At 40.0% G+C, this 12548-nt stretch overlaps 1 long non-coding RNA gene across 1 annotated transcript; it reads right to left on the reverse strand.

Annotated features, from left to right (window-relative positions):
• Positions 1-1632: 1632 nt before the first annotated feature.
• Positions 1633-5436, reverse strand: LOC137171090 (uncharacterized). Its single transcript, XR_010924710.1, has 2 exons — positions 5334-5436; positions 1633-1928 (listed from the first exon to the last, which is right to left on the reverse strand). It is a non-coding gene; the product is annotated as an uncharacterized lncRNA (long non-coding RNA).
• Positions 5437-12548: the final 7112 nt, after the last annotated feature.

Consider the following 12548-nt stretch of genomic DNA (forward strand, 5'->3'; position numbering starts at 1 on the left):
ACCAAATGAGGGGGACACATAGTGGTGGTTTGAGCTTTGACTTTATCACAATGTCACTGGTCCACTCTAGCAGGTCAATAGCAAGATGGCACGGTAGGCTTAACTGTAGGCTGTCGGCACGTTTTATATGCACTATTGCATATTTTCATTGCTGTAACTACTTTTGCAGCCTCCTAGAATCTGAGTGGCTGATGCTGTATCACAGAAGCAGTAGGCCTTTCAGCATTAAGGAGAAAAGCAGAATATGGTCATCAGGTCAATATAGTATTTTTATTATGTTTATGAAAAACATAAACGAATGTAGAGTATTTCCAAATTACTGATTGAAAGATGATAATGATTTAATTTTTTTTTTTTTTGAAGTCCAAGGGTCTTGTTTTTTGTTTCCTAGAGGATCTTTCTGATTGGTGAGAAAAGAGACAGATAACTAGCCGAGCTGGTCTTGGTGATGTCACACCCTTGGCAAACCAGCTCAGTATGTGACTGTTGATAAGTCCCACAATCACTCACTATGCAGCCCTCGTTTGAGTCATCATTCTTGTTACCTCAGTGATTAGATTTCCAGAAACAAAAAGAAAAAGAAAACAACTGAAAGTTCTGATGCAATAGTTACTGGATACTGGATTTTTTCTTCAGATCAAATCAAATCCTATAGTTATTGCATCATGATTCAGTTACAGGCTCCACTTAATCTTCTTGTAAACTTTTATTTTCTCCTGTGGGGGTTGGCTAGTTATTTTTAGCTCTTGTTTGTGGTGACGAACACCAGATCCACATGTACCAGCTTGACTGTTTATATTTCATCAGCTTTCGATGTTATTTCCACTCTCCCTCTCTCCCATTCACGTTTCACTCTGATGCACTCCTCAAGTCTTATCAAGTTTATGATTGCATGTACCAAAGGATCAGCCTTATGCACGTGGAATTTCCAGAAGCGTGGGAGTGACAGCATTCACATGAAATTCTATGGTTTGGTAAAGGAAAAATGTTAAAAGAATTTCTTCTCATTGACCTTTAAATAATGGAGACTGGATCTGAAGTATCAAAGTTTAAGTTGAATTTATTTTCTTGTACAAGAAGGAGCGTTTCACAGTGCAACACACAAACAGGGTTACATAGAAAAGGCTCGTCTCAGAACATTCACAATTGATTTATATACCTTACAAATGGGCGTCTCATCTTTCTCCTAATGTTTACAGACATATTCCACAGATAACGTCATGACAAACTCACACCAAATTTAGCAATGATAAACTGAAATTTATTAGAGTAAGTAACACAAGTAAATGCAATGAAGCGTGAAGATCAGTGTCAGTGATGTTTGATGGCACGGTAGGCTTAACTGTAGGCTGTCGGCACGTTTTATATGCACTATTGCATATTTTCATTGCTGTAACTACTCATGCAGCCTCCTAGAATCTGAGTGGCTGGTGCTGTATCACAGAAGCAGTAGGCCTTTCAGCATTAAGGAGAAAAGCAGAATATGGTCATCAGGTCAAGATAGTATTTTTATTATGTTTATGAAAAACATAAATGAATGTAGAGTATTTACCTTACAAATGGGCGTCTCATCTTTCTCCTAATGTTTACAGACATATTCCACAGATAACGTCATGACAAACTCACACCAAATTTAGCAATGATAAGCTGAAATTTATTAGAGTAAGTAACACAAGTAAATGCAATGAAGTGTGAAGATCAGTGTCAGTGATGTTTGAAAGTGTATGAATGTGATGACTAATGTGAGGGGCATGTTGTCAGTGTAAGACAAAACCAAAAGAGTAACGCAAAAACAAACAAGGCTTGGTAACTGGGGAAGAGGTCACTGGGACGGAACCAGAGTAAGCATGCTTAAGTAAGCTCTGGGAAACTGGCCAGGTGTTCCCAGTTAGTACTCAGTGGCACCTCAGCTCCACCCATCCATGGACCTGCAACACACAAACACACACCATAGGATCAAAGGAAGAGACACTGGAGCCGTCACGCTGTATTATCATCATTATCATCATCATCATCTAACCTCCAATGATTACTGGCTTAATCACATTTAATTTAAAAGAAATTAATGAGCAAATTTTGTGTACATTCTTATGACTGTGCCAGTATAATACTGTATTAGTCTGTGTGTGTCTGCCTGTTTTTTCTTGCTCTCTCATTGGGAGTTCTCACTTACAATTTTTATGAAAGTTGGTAGATTCAGATCAAGCCAATAAATACACATACACATCTTTTTAGAATCATTCTAGCGCTGCTATCAGTCCACATTTCAAGTTTCAAATTTGGCCAGTTACATTAACTCCAAATTTATTTTTCACTGACTTTGGTCATAATTATTGTAATTTATAGTATGTTTATGCAGCTGTCTGATTTTTGTCACATTTGTCCTTTCTCCTACAAAGTTGATGCACTTTTGCTTACCCCAAGCCCCCAAAACACTGGATCCTACATTTCTCATATCTTTCATTACATCCTCCCTGTCTGTTAAATGCTTATTCAATCCAATTCAATTTTATTAATATAGCACCAAATCACAACAAAAGTCATCTCAGGGCACTTTTCACATGGAGCAGGTCTAGACAATATTCTTTTATTTACACAGAGAGAGAGACCCAACAATTTCCCCATGAGCAAGCACTTGGCAACAGCGGTAAGGACAAACTCCCCTCAAAGTCCATAATCACAGTTTGGAATGTTTTTGTTACAAGGATGGATTCAAACTGTTAACTTCACTGTAGAAAACTTGTGGTAGCTGGGTTTTAAAGACTGTAGGAACCACCAGTAAGCCTGCATTCTGGGAGCGCAGTGTTCTAGTGGGATAATACGGTATTATGAGCTCTTCAAGATATGATGGTGCCTGACCATTAAGGGCTTTGTAAGTTAGGAGAAGGATTTTAAATTCTATTCTAGATTTTACAGGAAGCCAATGTAGCGAAGCTAAAATGGGAGAAATGTGATCTCTTTTTCTAGTTTTAGTCAGTACACGTGCAGCTGCATTCTGGACCAGCTGGAGAGTCTTTAGAGACTTGTTAGGGCAGCCTGATAATAAGGAATTGCAATAATCCAGCCTAGAAGTAACAAATGCGTGAACTAGTTTTTCTGCATCTTTTAGGGACAGGATGTGCCTGATTTTTGCGATATTACGCAAGTGAAAAAAGGCAGTCCTTGAAATTTGATTTATGTGGGAGTTAAAGGACATATCCTGATCAAAGATAACTCCCAGATTCCTTACGGTGGTGTTGGAGGCCAGGGTAATGCCATCCAGAGTAGCTATATCATTAGATAATGTGGTTCTAAGGTGTTTAGGGCCAAGCACAATAACTTCAGTTTTATCTGAATTTAGTAGTAGAAAATTGCAGGTCATCCAGGTCTTTATGTCGTTAAGGCATGTTTGGAGTTTGTTTAACTGATTGGGTTCATCTGGCTTCACTGATAAATATAATTGGGTGTCATCTGCGTAACAATGAAAATTTATGGAGTGTTTCCTAATAATATTACCTAAAGGAAGCATATATAAGGTGAATAGAATTGGTCCAAGTACAGAACCTTGTGGAACTCCGTGTCTAACCCTTGCCTTCACGGAGGATTCATCATTAACATGTACAAACTGAAATCGGTCTGATAAATAGGACTTAAACCAGCTTAATGCAGTTCCTTTAATGCCAATTAAATGTTCCAGTCTCTGCAAAAGGATTCGATGGTCGATTGTGTCGAATGCAGCACTAAGATCTAACAGGACAAGTATAGAGACAAATCCTTTGTCCAATGCAGTAAGGAGGTCATTTGTGACTTTCACCAGTGCTGTCTCTGTGCTATGATGCGCTCTAAATCCTGACTGAAAATCCTCAAATAAACTATTGTTATGTAGAAAGTCACATAACTGATTAGAGACTGCTTTCTCAAGGATCTTGGATAGAAATGGAAGGTTAGATATAGGTCTATAATTGGCTAAAACACCTGAATCAAGAGTAGGCTTCTTAAGAAGAGGTTTAATTACAGCTACTTTAAAGGACTGTGGTACATAGCCTGTTACTAAAGACAGATTGATCATATCTAGTAAAGAAGTGCTAACTAAGGGTAAGGCTTCCTTAAGCAACCTAGTTGGGATGGGATCTAAGAGACAGGTTGATGGTTTAGCTGAACAAATCATTGAAGTTAGTTCAGACAAGTCTACTGGAGAAAAACAGTCCAAATATATGTCAGGATTTACAGCTGTTTCTAAGGTTCCTGTGTTTGGGGAGAGAACAGTGCCTGTTGAGGGCAGGAGGTGGTTAATTTTGTCTCTAATAGTTAGAATTTTATCATTAAAGAAGCTCATAAAGTCATTACTACTGAGAACTATAGGAATACATGGATCAATACAGTTATGACTCTTTGTCAGCCTGGCCAAAGTGCTGAAAAGGAACCTAGGGCTGTTTTTATTTGCTTCTATTAATGCTCAGTAATAGGCGGCTCTGGCATTACAGAGGGCCTTCCTATATGTTTTAAGACTATCTTGCCAGACTAAGCGAGATTCTTCTACTTTGGTGGAACACCAAATCCTCTCCAATTTTCGCGATGTTTGCTTTAATTTGCAGGTTTGGGAGTTATACCAAGGAGCTAACCTCTTATGTTTTATTATCTTCCTTTTTAAGGTGGCGATGGAGTCAAGTGTTTTTCTTAATGAGCCTGCAGCACTATCAACACGATTATCAATTTGGGAGGGACTAAAGTTAACATAAGAGTCCTCTGTAGTATTGAGACATGGCACTGAATTCAGTACTGATGGAATTGCTTCCTTAAATTTATCTACAACACTATCAGATAGACATCTAGTGAGGACATTTTTGTCTAATGGTGTATAATCCAGTAATAGGAATTTAAAAGTTATTAAAAATGATCTGATAGAATAGGATTTTGTGGAAAAATTATTAAATGTTCAATTTCAATCCCATAAGTCAGAGCAAGGTCTAGGGTGTGGTTAAGACGGTGAGTGGGATTATTTACACACTGAGAGAAGCCAATTGAGTCTAATAATGAGATAAATGCAGTACTGAGACTGTCATTATCGACGTCCACATGAATATTAAAATCACCTACTATAATTACTTTATCTATTTAAGGACTAAATACGACAAAAACTCTGAGAATTCATATAGGAATTCAGAGTACAAAAAATGTTACATTTCAGAAAAATATAAGCACACATCTGCTGAATGAGCTGCACGGATTGACAGTTGAATGGTTTTTATAGCACAAAGTATGCAGCAGTTGAAAAGGGCTAAAAAACCTACGGAGTGTGGAATAATAAAAAGAAGAAAGAGTGTGAAGAACTACAACAAATTTCCTTAACTTACTCAAATAATGCATCTTATGCACAGTCAACTGGAGAAGATGGCTAATATCACACACAGGTCAGCATGCTGCTGCAGACAAAGGGAGAGAATGAGAAAGGCCTGAGCCAGACCTCTTATCAGTTCAGGTGTGGCCCGTTAGGTTGAGACTAAGTCCCTCCCACCTAGGTCTGCGCAAGAAAGAGGATTTTCTACATTCACACATGCTGAAATAATAGAAAAATATGAGGAATGGTTAAGTTTGATGTATGGAATGGTTGTCAGGAGTCCTGGGACAATAGACCTTTCTCACAGTGGACATTTTGACTTTGTAAAACTGTTTGCCAGACTGTGGATTACTTTACTAAGGTCAGGCTCTGCCCAGTAGCGGACCATGGGGTCTTGCACTACACACACACACACATACGCCAGACTGCCTGATATGGTGTGAATACAGGCTAACACAACAGTGTCAGCTACTTGTCCCGCCGTGCCGGCTGTCCCATTTACACACACAGTCGATTCGGCTCTGTAACTACCTCCATAGCCGGTTTATTGGTGGAGCAACTCTGCCCCCCCACTCCATGTCCGTACCTTTATACAGAACAGCGAGGCAGATTACAGGCGCAGTATTCCCGCCTAGAACGGGCTATGTAAAAGGAGCTAAAGTGCACTCATCACCAACAACTAAAATTGAAACAATATGCAAACTACGTCATTAAAAATAGGTCCATTACAAAATTGCCGTCCAACACTGCTAGTAGGCCCTAGGGATTTCCCAGTCACCACAAATCAAATTTTGATTGGTTAATTTTATTGTCACTCTATGTTTGTGCCAAATATGCTTTCTGTGAGCGAAACCTGCAACCAAGGACGCAGCAGGCCCTGGGAGATAGCCATATGGAGAAACACAGGCAGCGGCAGACACATCCAGTCCCAGCTCCAAATAGTGGGTTTATGGTTATGACAGTAACTGAAATCGAAACAAAACAATTTTTAAAAAATCACAGAAATAATTTTAATAACTAATTAAATAAAAAATATTTTAACAATAACATTATAATTGCTAATTTGTAATATTTTATGAACTAAAAATTACACTTCTCAAAAATCGTAGGGCCTGCAGAGAAGGCCCTGATGGACTTCCTCTGGGTCTGCCAGTATGAAGTTGTGAATTTAATCTATGTTAATTCCAGATATTACCTCAATCACTGTATGTGAAGTTGAATGGCGACAGTAAAAAAAGGGGTTTACAACCCATGGTCAAACCAAAAATAACTTGGTTACAGTGAGGGAACAGTCGCGGTCATGGTTCAAAGAAACCATTGTTGATTGTTGGTAGGAAACAGGAAACCAACAGCGCAGTGGACTTCGTCGGACTTTGTGCTGACTTTGTCTCTCTAGATTGATGTCATACTGCTTTGTGTTTACTCCAGGCATAGTCATTTTGTTAGTTGAATCATGTTGTTTTTGGGCATTCGCTGAATCAAATAAAACTCTCCTTTTTCTTAGGTGGACAGTCTCAAGACTTTTTATGCCTCTTAAAATTGTTTTTATTAATTCTATTTGTCGATTGATTGTTGGTTGTCTGTCCTTATATGTGTTATTCTTGTATGCTGGTTGTGTGGTTACTGGCTATAAATGAGTCTTGTTCTCAGGTCTTTGTTGAAAAAGAGATCTTGATCCCAGTGAGACTATATATGACTTTACTGAAAGTAGGTGTATCTTTCTTCTGTAGATTCTTGAAGATGTTCTCAGGTCTGGCTAACTAGTGGGGAGTCCCAGGCGTTTAATCTCTGTGGGGTCATTTACACCTTCAGAGTCACCAAGGTCACTTGGCTGTCATCATCGACCTCAACAACATTGAAACATCTTCAAGAATCTATAACAAGTACAGTTGCTCTTGACTCAACCCCTCTAGATATACCATGACCTGGATGACTGAGAACATTCATATATATGTACTGAAAAAAGGTGTAACTACTGTAATGACAGCAGTAATTGGCTGCAAATTTAGGTGTGCTCTGGTATTGTGCATGCCGGCTCACTGACATGGCTTACTGGCAAAACAACCAGAACAATCTTTCAAGTTATTATGATATCTGTGTTTTTTATGACTCGCCATTTTTATTTTATGATATAGACATCAGTCATACAGACAATGACATATCATACATTCTATTTCAAATCAACTCAAACTCCCCCTTCCCACCCCTACCCAACACTGAAACAAGAGTGGTCAATCTGCATATAGAATGGCTTACGTATAAAGCTATTGACAAGGAGACAATACAACTTCAGCCTTCGTATGTAACATGATAAGCAGTAACAGAGGGAAAACGAGCCGATGCAGATTTCTCCATATTGTGCCATGGGGGAGCTCTCTCGGGGGGCAATACCCAGTGTGCCAGATGCCTCTGGCTAACCCTAATAGTTTTGGGAACCCTAAACCACCACTTTCAACTGGCTGCTGCAGTTTCCACATATTCATGTGTGGCTGTAAAAAATGATAGTTCTTTCTGTTTGCCAATAATTTACCTGCTTTATCCCCCGATTCATAATATTTTTGTTTCATTCTGAAGAGAGAGAACTCCACTTTCTGTGATGGAACAAAATTATAGTCCTATTTAAGTTGTGTTAGAGCTTTGATGTTAAAGTTCCTTTCAAAGTCTGCCTCAACCATTTTATCTTCAATTTTTGCCTGCTTTTATGATGCTCTTTTTTTCTAATGAGAAGTAAATTGAATGACAAAGCCTCTGAGTACTGCTTTGAGAGTTTCCCAGGCAATCCCTGCAGAGGTGTTGTGAGTTCATTTGACTCTATATACAATTTATTTGAATCTATTTTAATTTTACTTCTTGGGGCCTCCTGTTATAAAAAATATGATTACACTGTGTATGGGTGTTACTATTTTATCTAGATCATGATGAATTGTTCCTGTCTTGTACTGCAACTCTACAACATCAGCAGACTTATCAGCTAAGATTAAAGGAAGTTCAGTATTATATTTGTAAAGAGGAAGATGCAGAAATTAAAATTCGTTGGAGACAGGGTGAGACATGTCATCTGGGGGTCAGTTGGGCAGGATGGCTCCTGGACGGGAGAACTGAAAACAAACATGACGTTATCTATAAGTCTGTATTTGATATATTAAGAAAAGAACTGTAACGCCCACTTAAGATGTATAAAACCCTGTTGTAGGTGCTCCTCTGGGAGCCTTTTTCTTTGTAACCTCATCCTGTGTGTTGCACTGCGAAACGCTCCTTCTTGTACAAGAAAATAAATTCTGTTAAATTTTGATACTTCGGCTCCGGTCTCTATTGTTTAACACCTCCTTACACTCAGACTCTTTAAAATAAAGTAAAAAGAAGTAAAAGAGATGAGTTAAATCTCCATCTAGGCATTCATATTCTATGACTGAAAGGCAACCCTTCCAGGCTTACTTAAGTGTGATCTGAGACTAAAATGCTCCCAATTGAACAAGTAACCACTGACTGCAAAAGGCTTTTAAAAATTAAAAAAAGAAGTCAATGTTGTATGTGGTGTGGAAAAAAGTATAATCTCTTCCTTTTGGATTTAATATTCATCACACATCCACATAACCCAGACATATACCTAACTGCCAATGAGGCCTAAGGCCTATCCTAGTTGGGACTGCACTACAGCGATCAAGAGTTGAGTCATTACCAAATTAAAGTCACCGCCAATGATAGCATTATAATCTCCAACCTGTTGTATTTTTGCCTCCATCATTTTTGCATCAGCTAAAAAATTTGGTTAATCTCCATTCAGAGTATAAATATTTGTCAGAATAATTGTATGACATTGTATTTCTGCAAATATTATGAGCACCCTTCCCACTATTTCTTTATTATACTATTATACTATTTCTGCCTTATGCATTTATATTGCAATTTTTTATTAACAAGTGTTGTAACCCCTAGTCTTTGGCTAGACCCTACACTGTCGAAGACATGGCTCACCCAATCCTTTCACAATTTCTCTGACTCTTCTCACCACATTCGATTTCAGAATGGAGAAGATCATTTTCCTCTTAATTGAGTGCCCCAGGCTATTCACATTGCAGGTGCAAATTCATAGATTATCGAATTTAGAAGAAAAATGACAAATATACACAAGAGCAACAGCCACCCCTCAAATGTATGTTTATGGAACATGACATTGGTCAACCCCTCCAAATGTAATATGTAACAAAATACATGACACTGTGTGTCATGAAAAGCACTGGCTACTCATGTAATTTAGCCTAATGGAACAATTGAGATGGTCACCTCTTTTTGCAAGACCATCAAAGTCTGGCATCATGTCAGATGTTGAAATATGCAGCACAGAGGACAGATATTTATCCGTCAGCTGTGATCTGTAAAGTGACTTGCTGTAGTTCATCACAGAAAAAGTTTGTTTGCACACATAAGTGGAGCCAAAAAAAACAAACATGCTGTGTGCATGCCTGCACAGGTTTGAAGACTGTGTTTACCTCAGTGAGCCATAAAAGTTGTCCATTGTAGATGTAGTGAACTTGTTTGAGAGCAGGGTCGCATTGGATATCAATCAGTTCTAGTTGCACATCTGGGGACACTTTCTCGCTGTCAAATGAAAGGGGAGAGGACACCAGCTCTAGTTCTTGTTCAATCTTAGCAAAATCGGAGAATCGCCGGTTGAACTCGATGTGGAGGTCTGTTAGAGTAGTGGTGTATCTGTCAGTGTGGCAGGGTGGTACATCCAGGGTAGCCAGTGTTGGGAAATGTGTGAAGCACTTGTTGATCATTTGCTGGGAAAACAGGGTCAGTTTGGCTTTGAATGTTCACACATATGAATACAGCTCATGCATGAACGCATTCTTCCCTTGCAACCTCAGATTGAGCTCATTCAGATGGCCCATTATATCCACCCCGAATGCCAAGTCACACATCCAATCAGGGTCTTGCAACTCTGCATACTCAGCAGCTTTACTATCAGTCACCAGAAACGTCCCTAGCCTTCAGGTACGCCTTCATTTTTTAATCTGTATCCTCTAGCCAATCCACCCTTTTCTCCACTTCAGACATCCACAAAATCAACGAGGACAGTTTTCCCTCAACTGAGGCTGTAGTTCGATGTATGTCATGAAGGTTGGTTAAATCAGTGGACATTTTCTGCAGCACTGCAGCATTTGCAATATCCTGGGCAACGTGGCCACTTCCTGAGCTGTTGCTATCGCCATCTAGATGCAAGTTCTGGGACCACAGATACTTCTTAATGTTCCCAGAAGACGTACTTTTAAGCTGCTTCAACATCCTAGGTTACTGAAAGAGTTTCAAAATGCAAACTACGTTCATGTAACTGTTATAGACAAAGACTGTAGGATTAATTCAGCAATATATATTCAGTGGTTTTAAGCCAAAAAGACGCTCAGCCATCCAGCCAGTGAAAATGACTTAGAGCAGTGTCAGAGCAAGGAGAGTAACAGAGACAGAGCAACAGACAGTCGAGCAGAGGCCAGCCAAGGACAAGACCAGGGCGGCTCCAACCCCCTTCACCAGATCAGAAAACATTTAGGGGCCAGAGGGGCACTGGCCCGAGTTGAAATCTGATTGGCCTCTGAAGTGCCCCTGTCCTGTTACTTGTCGCTTGACTCTTTATAGATGAGTAAACGTGACAAACTGTGGCACCTCAAACACTTCTTGTAACTATAGTGACGCTGCATTTAAGTCATGTGGGAGGGAAAGATTCCCATGTTTTTGGCTTGGATGTTAATGAGAATCGTATTTAGAAGTGGGAACTGGAAATTCCAATGTAAGTTGCATGAGACTGCACGGAAAGCTGAAGCGAACAGTGGCACGCAGCGTTTCAACCTCCACAGAAACTTCATGATAAGTTAAGATTCCCCACATTAGTTTGTGTTAAAGAGCGTTTACTTACTTAACTATAATGTTCGGCAGAGATAGACAGTTGAAATGAAAGGGACAAACCCTGAGATGCAGGCCAAGCCCTCGTTGCCCTATGCAGTCCTGTTGGCATCCTTCCCTGGCTATTGCTGCTTATTGTTGTTGATATGATTGTTGCTCCTCCCCCTTTCCATCTTTCCTTCTCTTTCTCAACCCAACCGGTCAAAGCAGATGGCCGCCCACCAAGAGCTGTGTTTGGCTTGAGGTTTCTTCCCGTTAAAGGGGAGTTTTTCCTTACCGCTGTCGCCAACTGCTGCTGGGAAAATTGTTGGGTCTCTGTAAATTTAAGACTACGATCTTGATTCCACTCCTGCTGGATTTCTAACCATTACCACTCACTCCCACACCGGTGAATCAATTCCCGCCCACTCCCGCCATGTGTGTCAACTCCTGCCCGCACTCACAAACATTCTGGCGATTCACGCTCACACAGTAGAGTTGCATTGATTTTGTGTCTGTAGTTCGATGTATGTCATGAAGGTTGGTTAAATCAGTGGACATTTTCTGCAGCACTGCAGCATTTGCAATATCCTGGGCAACGTGGCCACTTCCTGAGCTGTTGCTATCGCCATCTAGATGCAAGTTCTGGGACCACAGATACTTCTTAATGTTCCCAGAAGACGTACTTTTAAGCTGCTTCAACATCCTAGGTTACTGAAAGAGTTTCAAAATGCAAACTACGTTCATGTAACTGTTATAGACAAAGACTGTAGGATTAATTCAGCAATATATATTCAGTGGTTTTAAGCCAAAAAGACGCTCAGCCATCCAGCCAGTGAAAATGACTTAGAGCAGTGTCAGAGCAAGGAGAGTAACAGAGACAGAGCAACAGACAGTCGAGCAGAGGCCAGCCAAGGACAAGACCAGGGCGGCTCCAACCCCCTTCACCAGATCAGAAAACATTTAGGGGCCAGAGGGGCACTGGCCCGAGTTGAAATCTGATTGGCCTCTGAAGTGCCCCTGTCCTGTTACTTGTCGCTTGACTCTTTATAGATGAGTAAACGTGACAAACTGTGGCACCTCAAACAATTCTTGTAACTATAGTGACGCTGCATTTAAGTCATGTGGGAGGGAAAGATTCCCATGTTTTTGGCTTGGATGTTAATGAGAATCGTATTTAGAAGTGGGAACTGGAAATTCCAATGTAAGTTGCATGAGACTGCACGGAAAGCTGAAGCGAACAGTGGCACGCAGCGTTTCAACCTCCACAGAAACTTCATGATAAGTTAAGATTCCCCACATTAGTTTGTGTTAAAGAGCGTTTACTTACTTAACTATAATGTTCGGCAGA

This window comes from Thunnus thynnus, chromosome 19 (assembly GCF_963924715.1).
Source record: "Thunnus thynnus chromosome 19, fThuThy2.1, whole genome shotgun sequence".
Classification (NCBI taxonomy): Eukaryota; Metazoa; Chordata; class Actinopteri; order Scombriformes; family Scombridae; genus Thunnus; species Thunnus thynnus.